Here is a 17,398-nt window from a genome sequence, read left to right as displayed (position 1 = left end):
AGGGTCCTCGGGGGCACTGTCTGAGGTGACCCAGTCACCTGCATGATGGGGGACCTCGGGGTGGCTGTCCTAAGATGCTGGGCCTGGCTCCTCCCCTGGAGAGTGGACCTGATAACCGCTGCTTCACTGAGTGGCTGGGAGGTGTGAAGCAGGTGATGGGTGCTCACCTGCTTGACACACAGTAGGTTCTTGTGAAGTGAGAGAGAGAGTTTCACTGCCTTCAACGCAGCAGTGCTGATTCCTTTTACCCAGCATTCTCCCCGAAGTCTGCAGAAGGAGAAGGAAACAGGTTGTCTCTGGGGACACAGAGTGGCCGAGGCAGTGGCGGGGGGCGGGGGGTTGCTCTTTCTTTTTTTCAGCAGCTTTATTGAGATAGAATTCACACACCATACATTTCACCCATTTATAGTCTACAAGCCAATGGTTTTAAATATACTGGCAGAGTTGTGCAGCCAGGAGACGTTTCAATATATACCCTTTTGTGTCTTTTGAATTAGCAACTATCCCAATTTAAATAAACAGGTGAAAGCGAGCAATAAAAGGAGGAATGGGAGGGGAAAGCCGAGATCCGGGTAGCCCGAGTTCCTGGCTGCCTCCCTGGACCCCAGTGCACCCTCTGCAGCCCTCTTCCTCCTCTCTTCCTCTTCCTCCTCTCCTCCTCCTCCTCTGCTCCAAGCCCTTGGAGGTCTGTCTGTCCCAGACTCTCAGCCTCCTGCGTACCTTCCTCCACGTAGCCCCAGCCACAGGGCAGGTGCCCAGCACAGTCACACCTCATGGGTCAGCAAGGCCTCTAGCCTCCCAGCAATGCCCTTTCCTCCATTTGGGACCCAGCTGGGGTGATTCCATGCTGGGAAAACCCACCCAAATTTCCCAAAATGGAGGTATCTCCTTTGCCTTCCCTGTGGACCTCTTGGTAAAGCTGCAAAACACCAGCACAGATTGAGACAACCCAATACTAGCAAGAAAAGCAGCTGAAGCTGTTCTGAGTGTTCCTGTTCTGTGGACGTGCGTTTGGCAGCGAGACCCTGGGCAGTGAGGCCCTGGGCAGTGAGGCCCTAGGACTGGCCCAGCCCCAGCCTCCGGGATGCAGGCTGTCCTCAACCCTCCTACCGCCTCCCCAGGGAACTGCGTTTCCTCTGCCCACCTCACCGCCCCACCCCGGGCCAGCCTGTCATCTTTGCTCCTCTCTATGGACATTGCCCTCCTTGGCCAGCTCCAATCAGCATCCGCGTGGCAGCAGAGGGGTTTATAAAAGTCTGCTCCCGCCATGCCTAGCCCTCCCCCTTTCCTGCTCTCCCATCCCAGCCTCTGTGGGGGGAGGCTGATCTTGCGCCCACTTTGCAGAGGACAAAGTGGAAGCCACAGAGAAATGAAGCCTATGGCTCAGCATGGCAAAGCCACGAAGCGGCCAATCAGGATTTGGATCCGGGACCCAGGCTCACTCCAGAGCAGGTTCTCTTGGCTTTAGAGGCAAAGACTCGGCTTTCTGGCCCCTTCCTGCCACTTATTAATGAGACATTTATTTCCCTGGTCTAGGTCTCAACTTCCTCACTTGTGAGGTCAGGGTAGTTCCAACGCTGGCCGGTGATGGCAGAGGATCACAGGAGATGCTGCGTAAACGGTGAAGCTCTGGGGACAGACCAGGAGCTATTAGTACTGGAGGTGTGACAGTAGCAGACACCCTTGGTGCCCACCCACCCGTGACCCCGTGGCTCTCACCATCCCCGTGCAGGCCCACCCCTGACTTTGACTGCTAGTCCCTCCCCAGTGAAGTGCCAAGGAGCAGACGCACCCTGGCAGAACCCCTCGTCCGTCGGCACCCCCAGTGGAGGGTGAGCACCCCAGCTCCCTCCTGCCTTGGGTGGGACACAGGCAGTGATGTTCCGCTCCTGGAGTCCCCGGGGGGAGGGAGCCCCAGCTGCCCACAGGAGAGTCTTGCTTGGTGATCCTTTACACCCCTGCACAGCACTTCTTGTCTTGGGGTGCGTCCGGGACACCCGTAACACAAGAGTCAGGAAACGGACGCTCCTTTAAAACTTAGGCATCCCCGCAACGCCTTCCCAGCCCCCACCAGGGGCAGGGACGCATTCTGCATTTATCTCCTGGAGGAGGAAAGGGTACTCAGGGGAAGATCACTTGGAAAGCCAGAACCTGGGATACAAACAACAGGTTGGAAAGAACGGGTAGCCAGTGCTCCTGATCCTCAATCTCCAAACCAGACAGGCTCCCTGGTGGGAGGAGCCCTCGGAAGAGAAGCAACGTGGGTGCGGGCTCAGTGGTGGGGCGGGGGCAGAACCTGACTGCACAGCTTGGATCCTGCAAGTTCAGTTACAGGAAACTAACGTTTGCGTGCCGCATACTTGACTTCGGGCCAAGAGATTCTTGATAGTATTTGGAGAGAAGCTTGTTTTCCTGACTCACTTACAGCTCCCCCCACCTGCACCCCCAGCCTCCTCCCTGAGCTTCCCCCCAACCTGGCCCTGAGTCATCTCCTTCCTTCCCTGCTGGAGGCCCCCGGATATTTACTGGGGAGGCCCAGCCTGTTTGGGGAAGGAGACACCTGGAGGAGCACCTGGCTTGGGGGTTCTGTCTTCCCCAGACAGGAAAAGGCACCCTGTTGGGATTGGCCAAAGTGGAGAAGAGCCTGAGAGAGGCTGGGTGGGGCAGGAGGCAGGATGCCCAGGAGCGGGAGTCAAGCTGGAGGTTTTAGAGGGGGTACTGTCTGCTGAAGTTCGTTCACCCACAATCTGCTCCGTGACCCTGGGGAAGCCAGAGCCTCTCACTGGTCTCTGTCCCTAGAGAGTTGGTCTTCTGTCTCCCACAATGAACACTCTTTTGGTTTGGAGCAGCAGCATAAAAAGACATGTGCTTTTCTCTCTCTCTTTCCCATCCTCCTGTCTGCCCTCCCTCCCTCTGTTCATTCATTCACTCCCACCCACTCCATGCCTAGCCTTGTCCAGTGCCAAGGGTGCAGTGATCGTGAACACGGGCCCCACCCTAGGATCCCGGTCTGGCAGCAGACAGTCGTTTGACAGCCAGTTACAAGGGAAGGTGGTACTGGGCACGTTATCAGTGGCCGTCTCTTGTGGAGGCCCTCCTTTGTGCCAGGCCCTGGGTGTGCCCGACTTCATTGAATTCCCAGAACTTTCCCAGGCTCAGGTCCTTGGTTCACTTCCCAGGTGAAGAAACTGAGGGGTGAGGGGTGAGGGATGAGGGCCAGCTACACCAGGAAGGGACAGTTGGGATGGGGATTTGAATGAAGCTCAAGGCTCAAGCTCAGAATCACTTGTTTAACTTCTCAGAACAGCCAAGAGCAGCAAGGATTTGAGGAGCCAAAGAGGAGGCAGCTAACCCGGCCCTGCTGGGAGGAGAGAGGGCGAAAGGCGCTGGTCTCCTTTGCCTAAGGAGCCAGACTTTTTAGTTATGTTATCTTTCCTACCCCTCCATGGGACTCAGTTTGTGGAGTCAACACTGGTTACAGTAACATAACTTACACTAGCTACTTGTTGATGCTGACACTTCTTCGCTCTGATTGGTTGGCTTGAGTCAAGGGCTTGATTTTAACCAATCATTACCACTGAACTAATGCATTCTGCCGATTGGCTAAATTCTTGCATTGGTGGGCGTGGCCAGAGCCATCCAATCCACACTGAAAGTCAAGGAATGAACTGCAAATCAAGATGCTCTTAGCAGAGAAGGTAAGAACAGAGATGCCCCCTAATCCAGGGTTTTATGTAAATCAGTTTATCAATTTCTCTCAAGGAGGCTGAGGCACAAAGAGGCTGAGAGGCTTGTCCAACAGCCTATTGTGTAAGGGGACATGCTGGAGTCTGAACCCTCAAAGTCTGGCTCTAGAATCTGTATTTTTAACTGCGGTGTTCATCTGCCTCTCAGTTTAAAGTCGCAGCTAAGATTGACAGAACCTGTTTGAAAGTGGAGTTGGGGAGAGGCAGAAGAGATGATGGTGCTTTAATTTCACCAAACTCTTCCTCTTCTTAATCTTCCCCCAGACCCTACGGTCAACTCATAGTTGGCACAGATGGCCCAGTCGGGCTGACACTTGCAATCTGACCTTGGCTCTGTGGTTAGTGGTGGTGGGATCTCTACAGGGTCTGAAGAAACAGATCATAATCACGCTGGTTCCAGCCCCAGCTGCCGCCTGTCAGCTCTACACGGGGGACTCATTTCGGGCAGTGTCTGACAAGTTCAAGTGCCTTCTTGAGGACACATCTTAGAGAAGAACCTCAGGGTCAATAGCCCAGGCTTCTTTTTATGATGGTGTGTGTGTGCGTCTGTGTGTGTACGAAGGTTTAGAATCTACGTATCTACCATCGTTAACATTCTTTGTTCCTCTGAAAAGATTTCTCTTGCTTTAATGTATCTAATTTTATTGTTGCTTACGTATCCACTGAGATGTCCCTAAACTAGTACTTTGAAGCCCAAATGTTCTTTTGGTGGCCTGGGTTAAACACATTCTGGAAATAATTTCAGAACCAACCTTTCGTGTTTGTTTTCCTTCTTTCCTCTCTCTACTACTTCTCCTTCCACCATCTGGCCTTGAATAAACCTGTATTGTGCATTTACTGTTTGTCAGGCCCTGAATTAACATCCCTGGGACACAAAATGAACTTGCCCTTGATTTAAAGGAGCTCCCAGCCTTTTAGGGGAGACAGATGAGCAATCTCATCTGTCCACGTAGTAGGAGGTGGCCCTTGAAGACAGGAGGGAGGGAGGTCATCCCTGCGGGAGGACTTTGCTAGGCAGATAGTAGGGGTTGGGGGTCAGGAGGGGAGGCATCCTTCGCAGAGGGCACAGCCCAGGCAAAGGCAGAGAAGTCTAAGTTCAGTACTAAAGGGAATCCCAGGGGTTGAGGTGAGAGGCATGGCCAGGGTTCAGACAGACCACTAAGGGCTTTGTCACAGCAAAAGGAGGATTTGTGGGTGGTTCAAGGTCAAGAGAATGCTGTACGAGAGTCCAGAAGTGCTGTTAAGGCTCTCTGCTTTGAGGCTGACCGGGTGCATCATGGTTCCTCTCTGAGCCTCGGTCTTCTCCTCTATAAAAACGGAGGCTTTTTCTGCTGGCCTTTAAGTCACTTCCTGACTCACACATCTGATGTATCTCTGTGACATCCTTTTCCTCATTGTCCCTGGAATCTCCCTCCAGCTCTACCTTCCTGCGGCGGTCTTGAACCCCAGACTCCAGCTGGCTCAGACATACATTGGTCTTCCTGGTCCCGGTAGGTCTGCCCGTGGAAGCAGTGAGGGGGCACTCCTGGGGAGACCTCGCGCACCACCTAATTGATTGTGATTTTATTTTCACAGCCGTGGTGTAATTATAAAAGCCTGCCGTAATGATCAAAACACAACGCCAAGTATTTCATTATTAAAATGCCCCTATGGCCTATTATTAATTCATTAGATAAATTTGGATTACATCACTCAATAATTAATGTGCAAGCACAGACCTGGGGAGCTTGGGCCATTGCGAGTCACATGGCGATGGTAGCAGGCACTGGGAGGGTGGGAGGTGGTGGAGGAGGGAGGGGGGTGAGAATAAAACAAATAAGAGGAAAAGCAGGTGCTCGTAGAAGGCGATGGCCAGCTGCTCTCTGACGTTTGTTTAGCCATTAATTCAGTACGCACTTGTTCCTTGCCTACTGTGTGCTAAGATCTTCGAGTATCTCACCATCCAAATGTTAGCTATTACAAGATGGTTCCTGGGGTTTTCTTTTCATTTACCTATACATTTGTCCACCCATGTAGCCACCCACCCACCAATCAATTCATTTGTTATCCACTCAGGTCATCCATCGATCCATTCATCCATCCAGCATTCCATTCATCCAGCCATTCACTCATCCAATCAACTACCAAACTATTTACCCCTATTTATCCATTCATTTATTATCCACTCAGCTTATCCAACTATCCATTTATCTATCTATCTATCTATCTATTACTCATCTACCCATCTGCCTTCTCATCCACATATTCATCCACTCATCCACTATCACCCACTCAGTCATCCATCTCTCCTCCATTCATCCACTGATCTACCCATCCACCATCCCTCCATTTCTTGATTCGGCACTTTCTGTGTTCCAAGTATGGGAAGTATATTAAGGAACATAAAATGGCCTCTGCTCTCAGGAAGCCCTCCATCAATGTGGGGGACAGGGACAGACACGCAGACCAGTGTTTTGATGGGGAACAATGGGTGTCTGTGGGGCCCAGGAGGAGCCTGGATTTGCTTTAAGGGGAGGATCAGTGGTCAGGGAAAACCTTCAGAAGAAGAGCTGAGGCAGAGGGGAGGAGCAGGGTTGGGGCGGCCAAGCCAGGAAGAACGGCAAATGGAGCCAGAGGCCTGCAGTAGCTCAGTGTGCACGGGGTGGTTGGAGGTGTGGCGCCTCAGTTGGTGAGGCCATCAGGGTCTGACAGGGAGGCCATTCCGGCCTTGTTAGCTTTGCAAATTTCACTTTGAGAAGATGGACTTTAGCAGAGAGTGAAATGGAAGGAGCATGGCTGGAGGCAGAGAAGTCGGGGAGAAAGAGGTCCAGGTGTCCGTGTGAGCGATATTGGTGGCCTCTGCTAGGGTTCTGGTAGGGGACAGAGAGAAGAATCTAGATGGGGGAGACAATGAGGAGTTAGTATCCAGGCTATGGAGATAAAGAAGAGGAAGCGTCAGGATCCCACCCAGAGGACTGGGCTCTGCCCCGATGGGCTCCATTTGGACAGGCTGGTTTAGTCCAGTAAGCTCTCCTAGGAGGTCTGTGTGCCAGGCTCTGTGGAGGGAGCCAGTGGTCCTCACTTTGTGCAGAAAATGTAACAACAGACGGCCTGGGGGGGCAGAAGCACCATGTGCCAAGAGCAAGACAGACACTGAGGCTGTGGAGGTCAGCAGAGGTCACATCACTGAGGGTCTCAATAGTCAGGCTAAGGAGGTTAGCTGCTTCTTGAGAGCACTGGGAGTCATAGGAGGATTTGCAGCCAGAAACTCATGCCTAGAGATCAGGTTAAGGGAGTGGAGAGTGTGGCTGACATGCTGACAATAGGCCTGAAGGGCCTAGAGGCCAGGATGTGCTGAGAAACCTGCTGCTGGCGTTTAGGGAAGAGATTGAATGGGCCCCTCAGGAATGCATGGCTCCTCTACTTGCTTGCTGTGTGATCTTGAGGAGTGACTTAACCTCTCTGTGCCTCTGGGAAATGAGGATCATAATCGTTCCCATCTCCCAGGGCTATCATGAGGACCAGATGAAGTAACACAGGAAAAGTGAGTGTTCAGCACTGGAACAGGGCCTAATGCATAACAGCTTGTATTGGGACCATGGAGATGGCAATGACCTTAGACCTCTCGGGACTCAGTTTCCTCACCGGTGGAACAGAAATTGCAGCAATGCCTGCTTCAAAGCATTGTCTGGGATTCCATGACTTGATGCACACGTTGCACCAGAATAGAGACTGGCCGAACTGCTGTGGAATTTGTGGGCTCAGTTGCAAAATGAGAACGTGGGGCCTCGTGCTCAGAAATAATTAAGAATTTCAAGACGGCAAGAGTACAGCATTCAGCCAAGCACAGGCTCTTCCATGTCAGCTTGACAGACTGACAAGGGAAATTGTAGGCAGAGGGAACAGCTTGTACAGAGGGCTCGTAAGACGCCTGGAACAGAAAAATCTGAAACGGGGATTGTCTCTGAAAATCCAAGCCTGCGGACAACTGCAGAGTGCTTCAGACACGGGGTCCCTGCCTCAGAGATCTCCACAATTTTGAGCCGGGGGGAGCTCAGCTGGACCAAATGGGTCCCTCTCCAGACTGTAGACCTTGGTTGGCTCTCCAAGGACACACCGCCTGTTGGGAGCAAGGCCTGAGCTGGACCTGGTGTGAGGACACCTCACCAGGCCCCCTGCTGACTCTGGGCACTCTGCAGATGATCAGGAGTGGAAACAATTCGATGCAGCTTAACAAAATCAAGCTGGCCGGTCGTTCTTGTCATCCTCACGCTCCAGAAAGTATCTGCGGGGAGCAATGAGAGAGGAACAGGTCCATAAAATGCGGCGTATCCCTGTTAGCTTTTCAAAGTTTTGCACAACATATTTTATGTGTGTTTATAGAAAAAAAATCCCAGACCCAAATTGATTGAAAAAATGTGTTGTTATTGAAAGGGCTGAGAGGAACTCTCCACAGAGTGTGGTGCTCGGTAAGACTTGGAAGGGAAAGGCTTCACATAAATAGTTGTGCCGAGTTGTTATGGCAACTGAAATTTGAAAAGTAAATAGGTTTGGGGGAAATATTTCTCCTTGTCTCTGGAGGAATTTTCTGTCGGGGATCATTTGCAAAAGGAGGCAGTTAACTCAACGCCCAGTGAGTGGGCTTGACGTCCTTTGTTGAGGGACAGACATGGGGGGGGTGCACGTCATGCCGAACTCCTCACATCGATGGGGCCGGCTCCGGTCTTCCCCTGAACGCAGGCTGAGCCAGGATGCCCTGGGCCTGTGACCCGCCATCTCTGGGCCTTCCCTTTCCTGTCTCTAGAATGGCTTGGTTGAAATGAATAATCACGCTGTGTACAGGTTCTTGTTTTGGGGATTGGGGACAGGCCCCTACTTGTGGATGTCACCCTCCTCACAGCCTGCTGACATTGGCATACTCATCTGCATTGGAAAAATGGGGAAACTGAGCCCAGGGAAGCATGGGGCTTGCTGGCGATAACACAGGGGTGAATCGCGACATCAGAAATCTGCTTCGTTGCTGCCGCATTCTTACGAGTTGTTGCTCACAGGTGCTGGCAGCCAGCCCATCACAGTGGGGCCCCGGTGACCACCCATCCCAGCACTTTCTGAGGAGTCAAGGCCCTGGGAGCCCCTGACCAGGGACTGCTTACCTGTGGGGGGCTGGCTGGGCCACGTGAGGGCTGGAGACCCTCAGGGGCGGACACGGGGAAGCTGTCACCCAGGCCTTGTCCCAACTCCAGTGTCCCAGGAGACAGTGCTCTCCCATGAGCAGAGAGGCCCCATGGCTCTGCAGGTCCTCACATCTCCCCTCTCTGCAGCGGGAACACTGTGCTCCAGGCAGGGAGTGGCTGGCTTTGCAATGGAAGGCCGTGGTGACAAATTATGACTCTCCTGTGTTCACCTCTTTGGGGAAGAGCCGTACATCCCTGTGTAAGCCTCCCAATGACAGAGCCCAGGTTGGTGGTGGGTACTGTGACCCCATTTGTGCTTGTGTAAACTGAGGCACAGAGAGATGAAGGGGCTTTTCCAGCCACAGGGCTTGCCAGAGAGAATCCTTCCGATGCTGTGAGCTGCCTGGCACTGGGGTGGATGCCCAGAAAGGGGATGAGCTCCCTGACCCTGGGGGCATGCAGACTCACAGGACAGACTAAGGAAAAGTTCTGTAAGATGGAGGTTGAGCTGGGTAACTCCAAAGAACCCCAGACACCCCCACCTGGTGGCCGGAAGTGTTGAGGTGGAATCAGAGACTCAGGTCTCGGGGACTGAGCAGGGTTCTGGGCTGTCTGCGTCCTCGATGGAGTCTCCAGTACGGCACAGGCCACAGAAACAAGGGCCTACTAACTGTCCCCTCCATCATGCTGGGGTCAGAGAGACTGTGTGTGCCTGCTTGGAACATAGAGCATGTGTGCACATGTGTGTATATCTGTGTGCTTGTGTCTGTGTATAGGTGTGTGCATGCCTATGTGTACGGTCTGCATATGCGTGTCTGCGCACATGTCAGTGTGTGCATTCACATGTGAGTGCTAGTGTGTGCCCATGTGGGTGTCTGTGTGTACGTGTGTGTGGCTGAGTGGGAACTGCACTACTTCCCTACTTCGGTCTGGACCACCTGGGCCTTCGCTGGGACCGCAGGCCACTACGGGTGTGAAGACCCAGCAACGACTTGAGCCAGGGCTGGGATGAGGCCATGAGGAAACTGGTTAAGAGCTTGAACTCTGGAGCCACCCTGGTTTGAACCCCAGCTTTGCCCCTTTCTGTCCAGAGGCTGTGGCACCAGCCGGGTAGCCCCTATACCTCAGTTCCTCCCCAGCAAGACAGGGTGCAGCCAGCATGTGTGTGCCCGCCAGGCTATTGCAAAAGTTCGGTGACGTCTGTTGACAGGGGCCTCTCACTTCTCTTCCCAGGTTGGTGCCCAAAACACATTTGCCACCACAGCGGGCCCTAATGGCTAGGGGTAGGGCACTGTGACACCAGATCCTCGGGGCAGATGTGGACATGCTCCTCTGAGCCCAGAGACATCTGGCCCCCTACTCCTCCCAGCAGAGCCCGGGCCCCATGCCAAGCCACCCCATGCCCATCTTCCTGTTGTAACTCCGTGGGACCAGGCCTTCCCCAGAATGAACAGGGACATAGCAGTGGGAAGGGGTCCTCCCTAGGGAGGGAGGAGGCAGGGTGCCTGTGCTCATTGGGAGCACCTTGTCTGGGAAGGGTCGGCCTTGCTAACTTGGAGTTGTGAATTGTGTTTCAAGAGGAGTGGAGAAAGGAGGAAGAGAGAGAGAGATGGAGAGAGAGACACACACAACAGAAACCTGTCTCTTTCTGTGTATGTATGCGAGTGTGTGTCTTTCCATCTCTGTCTCTCTTCCTTGTTCCCTCCTGAAAAAGTATCTGTCTGTCTGTCTGTCTGTCTATCTATCTACTGAAAGAGACAGAGACAAGAAAGACAGAAAAGGAAGAAACATGATTTTAATAACTCAGGCTGAGCTATACCGGAAAGTGACCAGGGCTGGGTCTCACAGAACCGCAGACCCAGCCCTGTCCTTGGCCAGCTGGGTGACCTTGGGGAAACTCTCTCATCTGAGCCTGGACTCCCTCATCTTCTACTTCACACCGTCAGGGTGGAGGGGTAGAGAGGGGGGAGCCTGGCATGCTATAAAGCACCACCTGAATGTATATTCACTCTTACCAAGTCTGGGCTCCCCCAAAGATCATGTTCTAGAAGGTGGGTCATGGGCTACCCCTTAAGTAATGGAGGAGCAGAGACTATGGGTTGCCTGCCTGAATGCATTTGCTCTTTCTTATTAATGCAACTTACAATTTTTGGCTGGGTTCATGGCCTCCCAAAATAAACACTGTATTTCTCAACCTCCCTTGTTGCTAGTGTGGCCAGGTGACTCAGTTATTCTCAGTAAGATGCATAGAGAGTGATGTGAAACAGCTTTAAGAAAACCTCTTTAAAACACAGTTGGTAGGCACCCCTTTGCCTCTTCTTTCTCCTTGCCAACTTCTTGCTGGCTGGAAGGTGAACATGATGGTTGACGCTCAAGCAGCCATATTGTACTGTGAGGAAAATGTTCTGTATAGAGCAAGGATCGCCTCCCTCTCTGGATTTCTGTTATGTCAGTGAGAAATCATTTATCTTGTTGAACTCACTGTTACTTGACTTCTCTCTCAGTCAGGCTAAACTCTAATGACTAAAATAGGAAAAAGGTAATTTCTCTGGTTTTCCATTCTATCTGAGCTGCTCAAAATTGGCAGAAACATGGGAAAGTCAACTTATTTTGAAGTGGGTAGTCTGGCTGAAGGATACCATCAACAGCAATGCTAAAATAACAGTAATAATAATAATAATAATAATAATAATAATAATAATAATAATAAAAACTGCAGTATTATTTACTGAGCACTTACTCAGAGTCAAAGCTATACAACTTGCAAGAGGCAGGACCCAGAACCAAACCTGCATGGGGCCAGGCTGTTGCCGAGACCTTCAGGTTTCTGGACACGACATGCATGGCCTTTCATATGCTGGCATGTCCCTCTCCTCCCCCACCTGTTAGCACCCTGACCAGTGCCATGGCCATCTGTTCTGGGATGCCCAGGCAACTCCTCCCCCAGTCACACTGACCAAGCCTCGTTTGCCTGGCCTGCTGTGGGTCTGAGATGTTGGGTCACGCTCTCAGCCTGTCCCAAGTTCACAATCTGCTGGTTTAGCGCCAAACCCTCTCCCACGTCACTGCCATTTGGGTGCACATCTGCCTCCCCCACCAGGCTTCTTGGGGGTGGACAGAAGCTCTTGTTCAAGTCCAGTTCCAGCCCAAAGCCTGGCACAAAGTGCCCAGGGGAGGTGTTATAATGAGTGGAGAGCCCTGTATATAGCTGGAGCATAGACTGGGTGTTGGCAAACTATAGCCTATAGGCCAAATCCCAGCTGCTGCCCACTTTTTTACTTTTTGAGATTTTATTTATGTATTTTTAGAAACAGAGGAAGGGAAGGAGAAAGAGAAAGAAACATCAGTGTGTGGTTGCCTCTTGAGTGTCCCCCACTGGGAACCTGTCCCTCAACCCAGGCCTGTGCCCTGACTGGGAATTGAACCAGTGACCCTTTGGTTCTCAGGCCCACGCTCAATCCACTGAGCCGCACCAGCCAGGACCCTTTTGTAAACAAAGTTCTCTCAGGGCCCAGCCGTGCCTTTGTCTGCGTGTTGTCCACTATCACTGTGTCTGTGCTTCGATGACGGAGTGAGCAGCTGTGACGGGCACCGTGTGTCCTGTGAAGCTGAACGTATTTACTCTCTGGCCCTTTACGGTGATGGCTGCCAAGCCCTGATGCTGAGGGAAGGGAAAGGGGAGATGGGTCGAAGGCCTCTGAGGCCGGAGGAAGGGCTGTGTGCACAGTGCAGGTTATTCTGGCTGCTGGGCCGCCCTCAGTGGGCAACTCTGCTTACCCAGGAAGGTCCCCACCTAAAACTAAGCAAGGAAGATGGAGGCCAGGCAAGGCCTGACAGAAAGCTGCAGTGAGGGCAGAAAGCCCGAAGAGACTCATACCCGGGCCTCTGTGGCTCAGCTGGTTAGAGTGTCGTCCTGTAAACCAAAAGATTGCAGGTTAGGACTCCAGCTTGTATGCGTAGGAGAGGCAACCCACTGATGTTTCTCTCTCACATCAATGTCTCTCTCCTTCTCTCCCTCTCTTCCCCTCTCTCTAAAATCAATAAGCATGACCTTGATGAGGATTAAAATGAGAGAGAGAGAGAGAGAGACTCCAGAAAAATCCAGCCCCCCAGCCCCTTCAGCCCACCCCGCTTCCCCAGCATCCTTGGCCTCCCTGACCTCTGAGCACCAGGCCAGGCTGTCGCCCTTGCAGGCCCGGCTGGAGCAAGCTCATCAGAGGAGGAGCATCGGGTTGCATCCAATTTCCCCAGCCTGCTCATCGAAATGAGAAATCTGAGGCCCGGGCAGCCATGGAGAGCTGATAACACCCTCTCAGGTGAACCTCCTCACTTATCACTGCCGGGGTCACCTCTGTCTCGAAAGACTTGTTTTCCTTAAAAAAAAAAAAAAAAGCCTGGGATGTGTGATGGGGTTGGCTGGGATGGGGAAGAAAGAAAGAAGAAAACACGAAAAAAGCAGAGGACCAGTTTATTTCTCCAGACTCAGGGAAGATGGGAGTTCTGCTTCCCCTCCTCCACCCAGGAGCGCCCAGCTCGCATGGGCCCCAGCTTGCATAGAGGGAACCGGAGGGAGGAGGGAAAATGTGGAATTATTTAGAGGGGGTGTCTCTGCACATGGCAACAGTTGCCACACGGAAGAGATCACAGCCCGGAGTCCTCCCAGTGTGGTTTGGCCAACAATGCCTGTGTTTGTGCAGGAAAAGCGACGGTGAGGGTGACAAGGCAGCAGGAACAGGGTGCGCCTTCCAGCCGGGTCCCCGGTCCCTCCGCCACTCCTGGGACCTCTGTCCTCCTGCGGATCCTCGCCTGCCTCTGAGTCACTGGTCTCTCTCTGCTTCAGGTCCCCTGTGCCCTGTTTTTCTCTCTCTGCACCTCTCTGTCTCCCTCTTCTCCATTTCCTTCCGCCTCAGTCTCTTTCTCCCTGTTGCCGTCCGCCTCTTCGTCTCTGTCCTTTGTCCCGTGTGGCGTGTGTCCGTCTCCGTCTGTCCTCCCCCTCACTGTTCCGTCTCTCATCTCTTCTCATCTCTCATTTCACTTTTCCCAGGTCTCATCATTCTCTCCCTCAGTCTCTGCTCTGCTTCTGTCTCCCCCTTGACAGTTCTCTCTTCCTCCGTGTCTCTGACTTTCTCACGATGTCTGTCCCTCTCCCTACCCTATGTGTGTCCCTGTGTCTGTCTCCGGCAGTGCTTCTCCCCTCCTTCTCTCCTGGCCCCGGGCCTCTGCCTCAACCTCCCCATTCACTTGGAAGAAACTGTCTTTGCCGCCAGGCTGGCTGCCTCCGTGCTGAGGGGCTGGTCCCTGCAGAGTCCTGTGCGGGCCCTCTCCTTGGTGCCCTGATCCTACCTGGTGCCCTTGTGGGTCTGAGCAGGGGCTTAGAGTGTCAGAACTGCCCACGTCACAGGGTGAGCCCTCTCCAGGACTCTGCCCGATGAAGGGTCAAGTGTGGCCATCGGGACCAGAGTCCCTGAGAGCGAGGGTAGGAGAAGACACTCAGGCGAGACCCTGTGAAGCTCAGAGTCAAATCGGACTGGCCTCACTCGCCACAAGTGCGGGGTTCCACAGAGCACACCCGTTCCCAAGTACCAACGAAGTACCAACCAAGTAGCAGGGCTTCCCAAAGTCAGAGCCAGGCTGGAACCCTATCTGTGCCACCCTCTAGCCGGGTGGCCCTGGGGAAGTCTTTCGTCTTCTTGAGTCTCATTTCCTCATCTGCAAAATGGAGGTCACAATAACATCCATCTCATGGGTGAAAGCGAAAATTAAATTATTTAAGCTGTGTGAAGTCCTTAGTATACCACCTGGCACATAGTAGCAGATGTTCGATAAATATTGGCTTTTGTTATTACTACGAGTAAATCACAAGACACGAGAACTGCTACATCCTATGGGAAGTCAGAAGGGAAAGGACATTTTAGTTGGGGCCTTGAGGGTTGAGTAGGAGTTTTCTAAGCCTGCAGAGGACCCTCCAGGTTGACAGTACAGCATGGGTCAATAATATTTTATAAGAGGAAAAATAGAAGTCTAGAGAGGAGACTAGGCCTTAGTCATAATTAGAAATGCCAAAGAAGGGAGTGTGGTAAGTCTACAGGTCGACATTGACATTTACTCTCATTCTGCCCCCCAGGCCTCAAGAACACAAAGATGAATGGATTGCCCCGTCCTAAAATGACCAGTACTCCTCCTGCCCCTCGTCTCCACAATCGGCTCCTGTTCATCCCCTAGGCTGAGAGCAAGCACTCAGCTATCCCAAAGGCCAGGAGAGGGCTGGACCCAGAGGAGGGGGGGTGGTTAGCCAGCCATTGCCAAGTCTCCACCGCCCTTTCTGCAACCGAAGCATTCTTGGCCCCGCGCAGCTCGCAGATGCTGGAAGAAATGAGGGAATGTGTCTCGGATCAGCTGGTTGGTATTTGGAGCTCTCCAGAACGAAAGCTGCGGCCCCTTGCCAGCCCAGGCAGCTGGAAAATGTTGCCAGTGCGCTTGTGTGCAGGGATGCTCGGAGGACTGGCAGTTTACTGTTTTCTCCACCCCCCACCTCGTTGTCTTTCTCTTTTTTTTAACCCTCACCCGAGGATGTGTTTACTGATTAGAGAGAGGAGGGAAAAGAGAGAGAGGAAGAGGGAAACATTGAGAGAGAAACGTAGATGGATTGCCTCCAGTACGCACCCCAAACAGGGATGGAACCCGCAGACCTTCGGTGCACGGGACGGCGCTCTGTGCTGCGAAGAGAGCTCAAGGGAGTGGAAAAGCACCTTTCCTTCTCCTCGCTGCCTGGGGTACCTCCTTACCCCTGGAGGTCTGTCCACACACTCTTTCTTCAGAGAGAACACGGCATTGAGTTCAAATCCTCACATTTGGGTGACTGTGGCAAGCGGCTTCCGATGTGGCTCTGAAGCGTCCACCTTCTGGTGCTCATACTCTATAGAGTCCTCTCCCCATGGCCATGGGCTGTGCCTAGTGACTCACTTCTAAAGAACAGAAGGGAACATTGCAGGGTGATGAGAGGTCACTTCTGAGATGCAGCTCTGAGAGATGGCAGCTTCCTCCTGGCTGGCCTTCCTCTCTTTCTCTCGTTCCCAGCTTGCGCACGACGACGACGAAGCAAGCTGCCACGTGGCAGGGGCCCCCCAGGGCAAGGAACTGTGAGTGTCGAACTCTGCCCAAAAGCTGGTGGGGGAAACAGACCCTCATTCTGAAAACCTGTGAGGCGCTGAGTTCTGCCAATAGCCATGTGCATGAGCTTGAAAGCACATCTAGACTCAGTCAAGCCTTGAAATGAGACCGCAGCCCCTGGCCGAGACCTTGAGTGTGCCCGGTGAGAGGCCCTGAAGAGGGAACCTGAGGGAAACCTGGACTGCTACCGACAGAGACTGTGAGAGCCTCAGTGTTCTTGTTGGAAGCCACCCTGCTGGGGGTGGTTTGCTAGGCAGCAAAGATAGCTAGTGCAGTGACCTCCAGGACGTGAATTCAGCTCTTCCCAATCCCTGTACAGGGGCGCAGCGATGCCTGGAACTCCACGGGAGTGTGCAGGGTCCGGGCCCAGGAGGAGCCCAGGAAATGAGCCTTCCACATCTTAGTCAACAGACCTTTCCTGGACCAACCCTGGGCCCTGGGACCGGTGCTGGGGACGGGGGTGGGGGATGGAATGAGTGTAGTGACCCCACCTCGTGGGGCTCGCTGTCTTGTGTGAAGCAAGTGACGGCAAAGGTGAGTGGGAAGGGGCTTCCTTGCAACATGGTGGCTGTGTTCAAAGGTAAGGGTCCTGAGGGAGAAGGCCTGGAGCAAGCTCCGCCCCCTCTTGTCACCAAGCCTTAGAGGACACCCGGAGTCTTCCGCCAGTCTGTTCCCTGTGAAGGCGCAAAGGGCTGTCCACATCCGTGTGGGGAGGAGTCGGAGCCCACCTGCCACCGGGAGTAGGAGTGTGAAAGAACGCGGCGACACGTTTAAAACCGTGATGCGGCCTCTGCTCTGCAGACGCTGGAGGTCCTTGCTTGGGTCCCACGTGCACTCCTTGGACCAGTCCCTCCCGTTGGGGTGGGTACTGTGATTGTCCAGGCCTGGGTCACACCTCCATTCCGCGGGTCAGTGTACGTGGCGGCGGGTGGGAGGAGTCTGACTGGCAGCCAGACTGGAACCATGTGCAGCAAGAGACTGAGGCTTCTTCAGGGGAGGGAGGGTGGGGAGACCAAACAGCATATGTCCTCTCCAGACAGTAAACAAAACACAATGGAGCACATAATTATCCAGGGTGATAAATGCCCTATTGGCGTAGGACAGATGCTTGGAAGAGTGACGAATGGCAGGGTGCGCAGCAGGGACGGAGCCTTGAACTGAGTCACCAGGGATGGTCTTTAGGGGAGTGACCTACCCTGAGCCAACCAGGGAGGGCATTCCAGACAGAGGATTTGGCCTGTGCAAAGGTCCTGTGGTATGAAAGCTGGGCAGATTCAAGGCCTTGAGTGGCCATACGGCTGGAGCAGAGGAAGCGCCATGAGGACCTGA

Source organism: Sturnira hondurensis, unplaced genomic scaffold (genome assembly GCF_014824575.4).
Source record: "Sturnira hondurensis isolate 20B ecotype Veracruz unplaced genomic scaffold, ASM1482457v3 Scaffold0007406, whole genome shotgun sequence".
Classification (NCBI taxonomy): domain Eukaryota; kingdom Metazoa; phylum Chordata; class Mammalia; order Chiroptera; family Phyllostomidae; genus Sturnira; species Sturnira hondurensis.
The sequence above is the reverse complement of the archived record's forward strand: the minus strand, read 5'-3'. Positions refer to the sequence as shown.